The sequence below is a fragment of the Fukomys damarensis genome, unplaced genomic scaffold (assembly GCF_012274545.1).
Source record: "Fukomys damarensis isolate Sample0158 unplaced genomic scaffold, DMR_v1.0_HiC HiC_scaffold_31, whole genome shotgun sequence".
NCBI lineage: Eukaryota > Metazoa > Chordata > Mammalia > Rodentia > Bathyergidae > Fukomys > Fukomys damarensis.
Window position 1 is genome coordinate 22069207 of NW_022900943.1, and position 13276 is coordinate 22082482.

At 34.8% G+C, this 13276-nt stretch overlaps 1 pseudogene; it reads right to left on the minus strand.

Moving 5' to 3' along the window:
- Positions 1–8260: 8260 nt before the first annotated feature.
- On the minus strand, positions 8261–11723 carry LOC104863255 (annotated as a pseudogene).
- Positions 11724–13276: the final 1553 nt, after the last annotated feature.

Consider the following 13276-nt stretch of genomic DNA (forward strand, 5'->3'; position numbering starts at 1 on the left):
TCTTTTATATCACTTTTATTTAAGCACTAAAAGAATAACCAAAACTTTACAAAGATCTTCAAGACGTGGGCACGAGCCAGTGACATCTTGATGAGAATTCCAAGTCCAAGGTGTGGACAGAAGCAGAGGTTTTGTCAACACGTGCAGGAAATGCTAGGAAGGGGATTTCTAGAGCTCATCTGCAGTGTCACCACGGTCAGTGGGCCTGCCGCCTGTTATCACAACCGCCCTCTATGAAGAGTGTGGAAATGATTATGGATGAAAAGATTGGACAGAATGGGGAAGGGTGGTAGTCAGGAGATACTGAGATTCAAACCCTATTGGTTCACTCTATAAAGCAAAAAAGGTCACTTGCTGTTCTGGTAACAGTCAGATAGTGACAACAAAGCAAGCAGCAGTGCATTAAAGTCAGAGGCCAGGATCAACCACATCTAGAAGTTATAATTTTATAATCAAACAACTGTGCAGTGAACCAGAGGCTTTGATCCTAGACATACCACCATATTTTGAACTAAAGGATCTCCTTCAAATGGCATTGTATAAAATAAGAGAATTGAGAAATCATCTGACCCATAATATGAGACTTTTAGGACCATACTATAGGGTAAAAGACATTTTAGAGAGGTATTTTTATAAGCTATTTTTGCATAGTCAGTAATCCCAACATGTAGAAGTCTAAAACAAAAATCTTTTTTGCTTATTTGTGAATTCACCAGGTGTGGTGGCATAAACTTGCCTCTGCTCCTACATTTTATCTGTGACGGCTCCAATGGCTGGGATTAGTTGAGCTTTCTCAACTAGGCCAGATGCCTCACTCTTCAACTCTTTGCTATCATTCAGGTCTCTCAGTTGTCCTCCATGTGGACAGCCTGGACTTTCACATAGTGTGCTGATCTCAAGTCAGACCCCTAACATAGAAGCTAGAGTCTCTCGGAGCACAACATTACACATTTAAAGGATTTAATAGGTCTTCCTAGTCTTGGACATGGATCTAGCAAATACTTGCATCTGCTACATTTTGTCAGTTAATGACCATTACCAAGCATGCCCAGAATCAAGGCCAGAGACCGAAGGGCACGAGCACCCAAATAACAACCCCAGAGGGAAAAAAAAATCTTATGTCCAGACATACATGGATGGATATTTAGTCATCACAAGAAACAGGTCTGCATTTAATTATAAAGTCCTGTTTCTAGTACTCACAGTAATCGAGTTAAAATTTGTGATTGGCTACTCGAATAAATTTTCTACAGAAGGAAAATAACAAAAGTTTAAGATTATACTATGAAAATCAACAACACTAGTTTGAAAATACAGTGAGAATGTACATAAGGCTCATTATAATTTCATTCACAAGCCTCTCAGAAGTATAAAGAGAAAGCTATGCTTACGATTCTCCATGTGTGCTATACACCGTCTAGTAAAGTAACCTGAAACATAGTGAATTCTCTTCTGCCTAGATAATCCTTTCAAAAAACAAAATAAGAGCTCTTCTTTACTCTTTTTCTGTCTTTTTTTTTCATGTGTGTCTTTGAGTAATGTGACTATCAAATTTAATTCCCAGACATATATCTGCAGATAGCATTGACAGATAATTTTTTAAGCTAAGAAAGAAAATGCCTAAATACAGAATCTGTGAAGATCTTATGGAAAAGTCAAGTGACTTCTTAGGTATCTGAAAAAATTCACTAAATTAAATATGTAGGCAAAATAACACTGGGGTCAGGCTTAAGTCCAGCTGTATTTAAGATGAAACAGTTTGAAAGCAATTTGTAAAGAAATAAAAAATATTTTTTTAAAATTTTATTGAGTTTATTGGTACATTTTAGGGATACAGTACAGTTACATTCATTGTTGGGATCATGTACCTTTACATGGCAAGTCTTGATTCTCATTTTTTCCCCTTACCTCTGCCCTCCCTTCACCCCCTCCTCCCCTCCCCATCTACAAACACTTTATTTTCCTCTTTTCATTCTCTCACATTTTTTTCTTTTCCCTTTTTGTTCTTCCCCTACGCATCACACCTTCCCTACACCTTTAGCTCCTTTCTTCAAATTTCTAAATGTCAGTAATCTTATTAGAATCTCATGCATTGTTGCAGAATATTCACACCAGGGAAACTATTTGGTATTTACACATGTGTGACTTATTTGTTTCACTTAGGAGTATATCTTCAATATGTATCCATTTTCCTATGAATGAATCTATTCTCTCGCTCTTTATGGCTGAGTAATATTCCATTTTATAGAAAAACCACAACTTCTTGAAACAAAATTATTAAGTACAGTGAAATCTAATATAAATTTGTAGAGAAATGATTTCATGTTCCACTGAACAACTTGACGATTCAAAGGTGTAAAATACATTTGAATAATCAGTATAAATATTCATTCTTATTTTATTCAATAACCATATATTCGAAATGTTTTTAACAATGTATTACCTATTTAATCTTAACACATACTCTGTAGATAAGCCCATTGTAGACTCAGTATTCTCTTACCTACTCAAAATTATATTTCTCCAATGTAATATTCCCTTCATTATGAAAACTTATTAAATTATTGCTTGGTGCATAGGGCAGTTAAACTTCATTACTAGCCTCTTTGACGTGGGAGCTCTCTAGGGAAGTAGTAAAGTTCACTTCTAGGTGTGTCTGGGGTGGGGAGGGATTGAGGAGGCATTACCTTGGATACTGGGTATGGTTAAGTTCCCTGGCTCCCTTCTGTGCTGCTGTTCCACTGATGTCCTTCTCAGCTGCCATGAACTAAGCCAATTTCCTCTGTCACATCTTTCACCATGATGTTTCTGCCTAGGAATCAGCCAACCATGCACTAAAATCCTAGGCACTGTGAGCAAATTAACCTCCTGAAAGTTGTGGGTGTTGAGTATTCCACCAGCCACAAAACGCAGACTAATACAATAAAGTAGAGTTGAAGGACTTAGATGTGTACTGAATTGTCAGAATTACGTGTGGAGGCTCTGGAAAGAGGTGGAGTTCTCATGACATGACAGGAGTTGCCAGCACACCAGTTTAGTTGTACCTGAAGTCTCACATGGCAACAACCGATAACCTTACTCGTCACTTCAGCCAGAGCGTTCACTCTTCAAAGCAGAGCTTACAGTCTCCTTTGCTGTAATTTTATCATTTTTAAGTTAAGACGTTTTGGTCCCATTCATCATTTATATTATTTGCCTCACATCTATAAGCCTATGAGATGTACAATCCATAACCTAAAGCTGAAAATAACAATTAAGGAACTCATTTACCAAAGTGACAGTGCACAAGACAGTTCACGAGACTCTACAATTAATTACTGAAATTAAATATTTTTTATCTTTAATTGAGTTTATTGGTACATTTTAGGGATACAGCGCAGTTACATTCATTGTTGGGATCTTGTGCCTCTACACGACAGGTCTTGGTTCTCGTTTTTGACGGCAGGTGAGCAGAGCTGGTGGGGAAGTCCTCTCCTGCAGAAGGAGGTGTGTGGGTTGAGTAGAAGGTGTCATGAAGATACGAGGATCCTGGGAGAAAGGAGAGCTCCTCACCTTGGACAGAGACACTTGAACAGAAAAAACCCGAGGCATTAGCTAAAGCCGAGAACCTTGCTGAGATGGTTGATATCTGAAAGGGGTAGTCTGAATAGAGAGTTGGATTGATATTGATTTCTCAAGATTTTCTAGAGAATTTCAGTGGAAAATTGCACATCACTCTCTATAATGTTGTTGCATTATTTTTCAACAGAACTGATATAGGTTCTATATAAGGGTTAGTTAAAACAGGGACATCTTTAAATCCATTGGGATCTGAGAATTTATGCTATAAATAATTTCTCTGATTCACTCCCCACACACACAAGACATCACATATTTGTACAATGTACTTTATGAAATGGCAGTGGGAGATTTCTTTCTGATCTTGAGGCCCACAAAATATTTGTTTCTATGGAAAAAATGGCAAGCTTCATCTCACTAAGGTAGCAAAACCTTCCCTTTTCTCTTGTTTCTGGAAAGTAGAGCTACTTTTAAAAAAGGAAACTGCATAAGATTCACGGAACATGGACTACTGAGATCCTCTTTAGCTTTTGCTCACCCTTTGTTCACTGATTTGTCAAGCTAAAGAAAAGCCAGGCTTGGATTAATCTGTGTAACATACAATTTTTGAGTCATATTGGGTGTTAACTATCTTCTTGAAGTGAAAATAAGTCATGTTTACATACTTATTTCCAAAATTTTTCTAGGATACTACTGAACTCGAAACAATGTGTTTGATTAACTTCATAATTCCTTAAGGCAATTGTCAAATTCCTCCTTTTCTGAGTTTTTGAAGGTTGAAGTATTACAAAGTACATTATATCATATCCCTCATTAAGAATTTCGCTGTGTGTTGTTAGGGTCAGTCACATAATTTTTCTTGCTTTTCAATTTATAATGTAAAATCAAGGATGTCTCTTTCCTCAGATTGTTGAACATATGCAACGAGAGAACATATATGCATCCCTTTTGTAAACTGTAAAAAAGCAGCCTGCAATGTTATAGTTATTACTCATAAAACAAAACACATGCAGTTAATATTTTGACAATTTCTAATGAAAATTAATTGGAATTTACAAATACACACACAGAGAGAACATACTGAGATTTAAACATCCTAAAGTTAGCAAAGAGAAAAAGTTGAGGAAATTCTACAAGTTTCTTAGTATTTGTCAATCAATCAAAATAACAATCTATGCAGAGATTGTGCTATGTAGTCAAACTTGAAAAGCAACAAATAAATATTTGTCACTTTTCCTCATTTGCCTGCCTTTTACTCCCTCCTCTTTTTCCAAAACTACTCCTCCTTCTGATATTTATATATGTACAGTATTTTATTCACTAGGTATGTAGTTACCATTGTGTTTGTTAACTGCTCATTTTTATCTGCTGCAATGTTGTCATTTTTTAATCAGCAGCCTTTACAGGCAGAGAATCCACCCCTGTAATTGCCCAAAACATCACTTCCTAATGATCCAAGTGTAAATCAGCATGTGACGAACTCTATTTGTTAGTAATCACATAGAAGAATGAACATTTTCAAAACAAAATTAGTTCTTCCCCCTTGTTCTTCTTAGTAGTAACAAAACTGAGATCTAATCTACTAATCTAATGAAAATATATTCACTGGAAGCATACAGCAATTTTAATATATGTTTTGCTACATTATTTTCAACTAGAAGTAATCTTTTAAAAATGCATTTTAGTATCCCAGATGGGAAAGTAGAAATGGAAAATAGGAAAGATATTTCACTTGGATTTGGAAGGAAAGCACATCAATTAACAGATTTTAAATTATTGGCCTGCTTTCACAAATTAATGTATTTTGAGGCAGTGTGTATATACAGAAAGGAAGTTGCAGAGTATCTGTTACTATTCCTTTAAGAAATGTAACTTCGCTAAAAAAGTAATGAGTTGAAAGAATTAGAAAGACATCAGGAGCATTCTAACAATTAGAAGAATCTGTTAATTAGCACAAAATATGAATCTTAAACTCTCTTGCTCATCAGATCATTTATTTTAATGAAGCAATGTTGATCAGAAATCTTACCAACCCCAAAAAAATAATTATAACAAAAATTAAATCTCAAAAGCCTTATATAGAAATATGGTCCAGGACTACAAAATGTAGATTCACATAAAATTGTATGATAGAGAGTAAAATGTACGGTGGCATGGCATGCACTTAACTGGGCTCATTGCCTTTTCTGAATTCATTTTATGTGCCCCGTGGAATATATCTGTGTATCACTCTAAAACACACATTCTATTACCAACCTGTTCTCTCAAGCCCCGTACTATGTATTTAGTTTTAAGTGAGTTTTTCTTTCTTGTGTGCATTACAAAATCTAGCTGCCTGCTTCACTTACAAATAGAATTGTTTGTGAAGAAGAACTTCTAATTTAAGAAAAGCTGTAATATGAATTGGAGTTGAATATACAAAAAAGAAAGATAGGAATGTAGGTGTCCAAAAAACTTAGTCATTTCTTTTAACATTGGAAAAATTACCTTCAGTTTTGAGAAAATGTTTTACCATATAACACTGATGTAATTACTTTTACATTAATTCTTTCATACTATATACTTTTTATTTATTTATTAAATGTTTAATGGAAGAGGAAGTCCACAAAACTCATGATGTAGTCCTGAAAGAGAAGGGGGCAGGAGAGAGGATTTATTGCTACCAGTTTATGGGCTTCTCCATATATTAAATGTCCCCTCAAACCAGGTGTTGGGGAGGTGTTTCCTGATTTGTCTTTTTTCCCAAAAATGATAAAACTTTAATTGATTCTTCTAGACTACTAATAAAGTCTAGGTATTAAAACTAGATTAAATACTTAACTTCAAGTGTTACTGATAAATACTAACTGTTTCTTAGCAATCATTTTCGGTCTTTTAATTCATTGCCTCATTTATGTTAAAGCCCTATGAGTTTATGATTATTAAAAATAACCTTTCAACTATGAGAACTGAAGTTTAAAGACATTAAAAAGATAAAGGGACCTATCATCCTCAGCTATATTAGCCTTCATGTGACTTTCAATATTAAAGAAAAATATAAATTCATTTCATTATTCACATTTTCATTGGCATTATAAATTGTGCCATATTCAAAACTTTTAATATTTATTTCACCTATAAATATTTCCTCCTCTAATTATTATTTTTATTTCAATTATTTTAATAATTATTTTTTAATAGATGAGACTTTGTTTATTCCTTAGAAAAATGTGTCTTAGGGAATGAAGCTTTCAATTTTTATGTACATTATTCATAAATAAAATACATCTACATAAATGGTTCTTTTTAGAGAATTCAGTTATGGAAAATTATACATTCAACTCAAATTATATAAAAGTACAAAGCTCATCTGTGTTACTAGAATATACTTAAAGAAACTCATTTAAAACAGGGTGTCCCCAGCGTTTTAAGAAACATAATGGACCTAATACACCTGTCATCACCTTCTTTTATAATAGTTCCTTTAATGCAAGTTTCTGGTAGACCATGATTTAATATATATTCACAGATTTTTATGACAAAACTATAATATTTATATACACATTCACACAGAGCACAATGTAGCAGTCAAGTATTATTAATAGTTAATTATCATCTATTAAAGTAGTAAGTCATCATTTTAACAATTTAAATTGCTTAATGACAAGATAATGTATGCCCAATATATTGCAGATAACTTTAGAAAGATAATATATCAAAAGAAGCACTAAAACATTATCATTTTAGAAAAGTTTTCATTGTCTAATTTTAATCAATTCATTGATTAAAAAGATTAAAAGTAAAGTCATACATATATAGTATCTATATACATACAGGTACTTATAGCAGCTAATGAACAATCAGGCTATGCATAAAACCATTTAAAGACAAAGACAAAGGGGTAAAAATAATGTGAGCTTAACTTGTCTTGTTCTTTATATAAAATATAATTTTCAAGCTGTGTTTTGCAAGTCTAGCTGCAAAGATACAGAAATAACTTTCTTTCCTTTTTTTGTCTTCCTGTACCATGAGGATTAAACCCAAACCCTTTGCACTGTATTACATACCCAGCCCTTTTATTTTTTTTATTTTGAGATAGTATCTCACTAAATTTAGTAGGTAGGACTCAGGCTTGAAATCCTCCCAAGTGCTGGGATTACCATCACCCCCACCTCTTTTTCACGCGTAATTTTTATGTCTCTTTTACTGGTTACACAAAATATATAGGACTTGCCTTCTCAGTGCTTCTCCCAGGGGAAGTGACATGGTTTGGCTGGGTAGTGTATATCATTTTATTTGTTTGTTGGATGGTTTGTTTTTGGAGACACTACGAGGCTGTTGTAGCCCAGGCTGGCTTGAACTCACTGTCTTCCTGCCTCAGTCTTCCAAGTGCTGGCGTGGCAGGTGTGTGTCACCACAGCCTGCTTCGATGTAGTTTTCTTTACGTGTCTGGTCTAAACCAGTCCAACAATGTAGTTTTCCTTCTGTTTTGTTTTGTTTTTTATTTTTATGGGGTTGGGAACTGAACAAGTTTTCAGGCTCTGCCATCATTTTGCCATTTATTTTAACCCAATAATGACACTCAAGGGAACACTGAAAGAACTAGATCAAAATCAAGATGAAATGTTACATGAATAAAAAATTACAATTAGAATGATCAAACATGTGAACATCCAAAAATGAACAGTTTTTACAAGGATTTTATCAGAGGTCAGGACCCAATCTACTGCAGACAATACACTGTACTGAATGTCATATTAATTGAAAAGAACACTGGCACATCATGAGGAAAGGGAGCTGAAATAGCATTAACTCCTTGATTTATGTAGTCTGAATTAGGATGGAAGATACTACTGGAAATTTCAACCTGTTCTTCTACCTTTCAAAAAACAGCTTGTTCTAGAGGCTTTTTGTTCTTTTTAGCCAGCCCCAAAGTCTCAGTCTCAGGAGCAGGCTGACATGGCCTTTCTCCAGGAACCATTTGCTTCCTTGGTTCTGCTCCCTGCTCACAAAGCAATCTTTCCACCTCCACTTCAAGTTCCAAGGACTCCTCATCAGGCTGTACATCTAGCTGCTGCATCCACTCCTCCAACTCCTTGGCCTCTCGCAGCTCATTCTGCTGTATGATTGTACGAAGGTGTTCAGTGAGTTGCTCTTTCATCTCAGTCGTACTTTGCAGGCCTAGCTTTGCAGTGATGTACTCAGTTTCAGTCCTGTGAAACCACTTCTGTGCATATGAATAGCCTAGCCTGGCCTGATCAATCTGGTTCCCCAGGATTCCAATGTCAGCTGGAACCATGTCATCTAAAACCTGTAATTCCTGGATCCACTTTAGTTTTGTAGTCTCCACTCAAGTTCTTTTGAGAGTTTGTTTTTCTCTTCCATTAGTCATTGTTCTTGTTGGAGGACTTTCCAATGAGATTTTTCTTGCTCTTTTAATGTAGGTTTCATAATTCATATAGCACTGTAATTCTTGTCAAAATGAATTTAGTCACACACCCCTGGTGGGCAGAAAACATTTTAAACTCACAGTACAGAATCCAGAACTCCAGAGATTAGCAATGTATTAGCTGTGCATTAGTTTTAGAAAGATATCTTTTCTGAGTTCCAATTGCCTCATAATTCCACTTTCTTTTTCTCCAATTTACAACCTGGGTTTGGAGGTAGAACCTCAAAGTTTTCATGACTATCATTGGAATTCTCAGGTCCTGCTTACCTGGGTTGACTTTCAATATCTGGTAGTTTTCCATCACCAACAGGAGAGGTGAGTGCAATAGGGCTAGGACAACTGAGGGGAGAATGTGGTTTCTGAATGCTGATTCTTTGTTTGTAGGCAGAAAATACTTGCTCTGGAGGTAATGAGATCAAACCATCTTGAAGTTCAAATTTTGGGCTTTGCTCTTGTAGGGCTTTTTCTCGCTGAAGTTGGTGTCATGTTTCCTTCGCAGGGAGACGTCATGGTGGTTCAAATGAATTTTATTAAAGGACATATAAGTAGAAGAGACACATGTCATTTACCAGTGAAAGCAGTTAATTGCCGATGTTTAATTTTCAATCTTCTTTGCCTCTTGCCATGGTGAACTCCCATGCGACAGCACCAAAAGACAGTGTGAAGTCATTGTGTCGCAGAGTAACCTTTGTCCTGTTTTAGCCTCCTCAGTTCCACTTCAGAGAAGCCTGTCCCACCCTGAGCCCTTTGCCAGGTTGAGTGCACCCCAATAGTGCCCAAACCTCTCAGCCCCAAGAATTACTTTGAAAATAGTTCTTTTTTTAAGTCTAAAGAACAGCTAAGGACATTTGAATTTCAAATTGCTAATGTAATATGCTAAATTGATCCAAAAATCACTACTGTAAAAAGATACATTGGTGCAACGCTTCTGGATCCCACACGTTGTCCTGCAGGGTAAGGCTGGAGCATGCACACACCTAGGCCCAGGACTCTCACTCCTACCTACACACCCCGAGAAAAGTTTGTAATTAAGCACCAAAAATATTCAAAAGCAGAAAAGTAAGGAAATTATAACAAATTCATACAATAAAATGTTGTAATACTGAAACAAAAAGGAAATAATAACATCCTTGCGCATAGATTAGTTTTACAAATACATATGATTCAAATAAATCTGACATAAAAAATGCAGTTGTATTTACACTGTTGTATAACACATTTGCATAAAGTTCAAAAACGAAAAAAAAAAACTGTAGTTCTAGAAATTGAGACAATAATTTCCTTGCAAGAGGATACAAGAAATTTTGATCAAGATAGATCAGAACAATGTCTTTTACATTCCGGGAATCACCTCATTTTTTGAACTGTGGGTTATTTCACTGTTACATTTAATGTATAATAATGTATTTAATTAATGAGTTATACAGTGACATTAGGTATATCATATTTCACTAAACAAATGTCCCTTAAAAGTCACATTAACAATTCATGCCAGTAGGTAAGTACATAATACATGTGTCAATAACCTATGTCAAAAAAAATAAAGTAGATTGTCAGAGAGAACTTTTTTGGGAGGCTTGCTAACTTGTGGAGGATGTTACCAAAGAAAAAGCAAATATGAATTATTCTGACATGGACCAGATTACTAGTCAAAACATATATCAAGTCCTTACCTCTGGCAGTCAAGAATAACTCAGACAAATGGAATAAAAGGGTAAATTTTTGAGATGATGAATGCTGATATAGGAAATTTATTTCATTGAGATAAAGATAAAATCATTATAGATTAACTTTTTTTTTCTAAAGTATAAGACCTATGTATTTTCCCTCTGTAAAGATTTTATTATCTATCCTGAAGGTGAGCTCTAATTTAATTATAGAATATTCCAGGAAAGAAATTAATAAATTGATGGTTTCCAACTTGTTCGTTAAAAAAAATCATTGTGTTAAGCCACAGTGAGAAAAAATTCACAAAAATAATATTAGATGCTAAAATGAGAATATAGTTTAAAACGATAAAATCATTTTTGACAAATATTTAGAGCTTGGTGATGCTAAATAGCTTAATGTCTTCTGTATTCTCTCTGACACATTTTGGTCTAAAATAGATTAAATAGAAGATAAATTCCATGCTGGGCTGTGCTTTAGTCTGCATGCTACTGAGCAATCATCAAAGTTACCAAGCAATTTAAGGGATAGGTCTATTATTGTGTCCCTATGATTAGGTCAAATCAGTCAGGCTGGAACCCTCATTAGTAATGACAAGGGTCTCTGTGCCACTATCCCTTAATAACTTGTAACACAGCAAAGCTGTGGATATTTAATCAATTTATGAGATCTACCTTTGTGGTGAGTCACTTTCTTCTATAGAATGAATGACCTGCTATGCTCAGCACAGCCCCTTTAAAAAGCCCCCTGCCTAGCAGCTGTAGCTAAGTTTTAAATAGAAGATAGATTTCTCTTCTGATAGCATCTCATCGTCACCTGGCCTAGAAGATTCACATGATTCTACTGGGAAAGAAAACCTATAGAAATGCAATTAGCTTAAAATTTAGGACAGACAGGAGCACTTTGTGGCTCCTGGCTGACCTTCTCCTCGGAGAAGCCGATGTACACAAGAACACTCACAGATACTCTTCTGGAATCCTAGTAATGATTGTGAGCAAGTAGAGAAGGTAAGTAAAACTTTTAAGTGCGTGTCCTGTCTACCATCGCTTGATGAGGTCTTCATTTTCATCGTGGATTCTATTTCCATATCCCACAGAAACCCATTATCTTATCATTATTTACCATATCAAACACCTCCTTTTAATTTAGACTTCAATAGATTTCTGCTTTTTTCTTTTTCTTTTTGGAAGGGGAGTCCTCTCCCCTCCCTCTCTTCTATTTTTATAAAGATATTTACAACCTTGGGGAGAAGAGGAAACTGGTTACATATATAATTGCAGCAAAACATTAGACTACTAATTCAGCATAAACCGTTTGATCCAGAACATTGTTAGAAATTTAATTACTCGTCAAAAAAGTAAAAATACTTTTTCAGTTGTGGGCCTGTTAAGCAAGCATGATCTGCTCATGAGACATGTAAAATTATGCCATTATAACAGCAGAATTTTGATTGATAGATACTCCAAGGAAAGAAATACATAATGACCAGAGAAACCCAACAATGACTGATGCCATTTGTAAATTTTTAAATAGAAAAATCAGTGGCTAATTTGTACAAGGAGGGAAGATTGTATTTCATTTTCTTTTTATTACACTGAGAATTTTTATCTTGCAATCTATAATTTTAAGAAATATGCCCTTTTTATATAGAACACAACATGTGGAAACACAAAATTGATTGCAGAGCTAATTGTAAGATCTAAAATTATAAAACTTTTATAAGAGAGTTTAAAAGTAAATTTTAGTTACCTTAGGCCTGGTAAAGCCTTCTTAAATATAGCACCAAGAACACAAACACAAAAGAAAATCAAATTATACTTTATCAGAATTAAACAGTTTTGTGCTTAAAGGTGACACCATCAAGAAAGAGAAAAGAAACCCCACAGATTCAAGAGAATATGACCAAATATTGGAGAGGATTTGTTCCCTAAATATATAAACAACTCAAAATTAATACAGATAAATAAATCAATAGTTTCAATGAACAGATTTCAATAGACATTTCTTCAGAGATTATATGCAAATTGGCATATGAAAAGATATTCAACACAATCAGCCATTATGGAAATAAAGTGAGATACCACTTCAAACCAGCTAAGTTGGTTAAAAATGAACAGAAAGATAAGAAGTGCTGGTAAAGATGCGGAGATTTTGAATCCTTTATACATTCATGGGTGGGAATGTCAAATGTTATAGACACTTTGACAAATTGTTTGACTGGTCCTCAAAATGCTAACCATAGCCCTACCAAGTGGCCTATCAATTCCTCTCATGAGTAATAAGTAAATGCTCAAAAGAAGTGGAAATTCATTTCAAAAAAAAATTGAGCAGAAATATTCATAGTAGCATTATCCATAATACCAAAAAGTAGCTACAACCCAAATGTTATCAAGTGTTGAACAATAAATAGAATACAAACTATCCACACAATGGAATCTCATTCAGTATGAAAAACTACCGTACTAGCACATGCTATAATATGGATGAATCTTCAGTATTACAATGAGTGCAAAAAGACTTTTTGTAGAGGGGCGAGTGACGAAAACTTGATAGTTTGACTATGGTGACAGTGACATAACTCCTTAGAGATAGCAAAACCCACTAGCTTTCACACTCTAAATG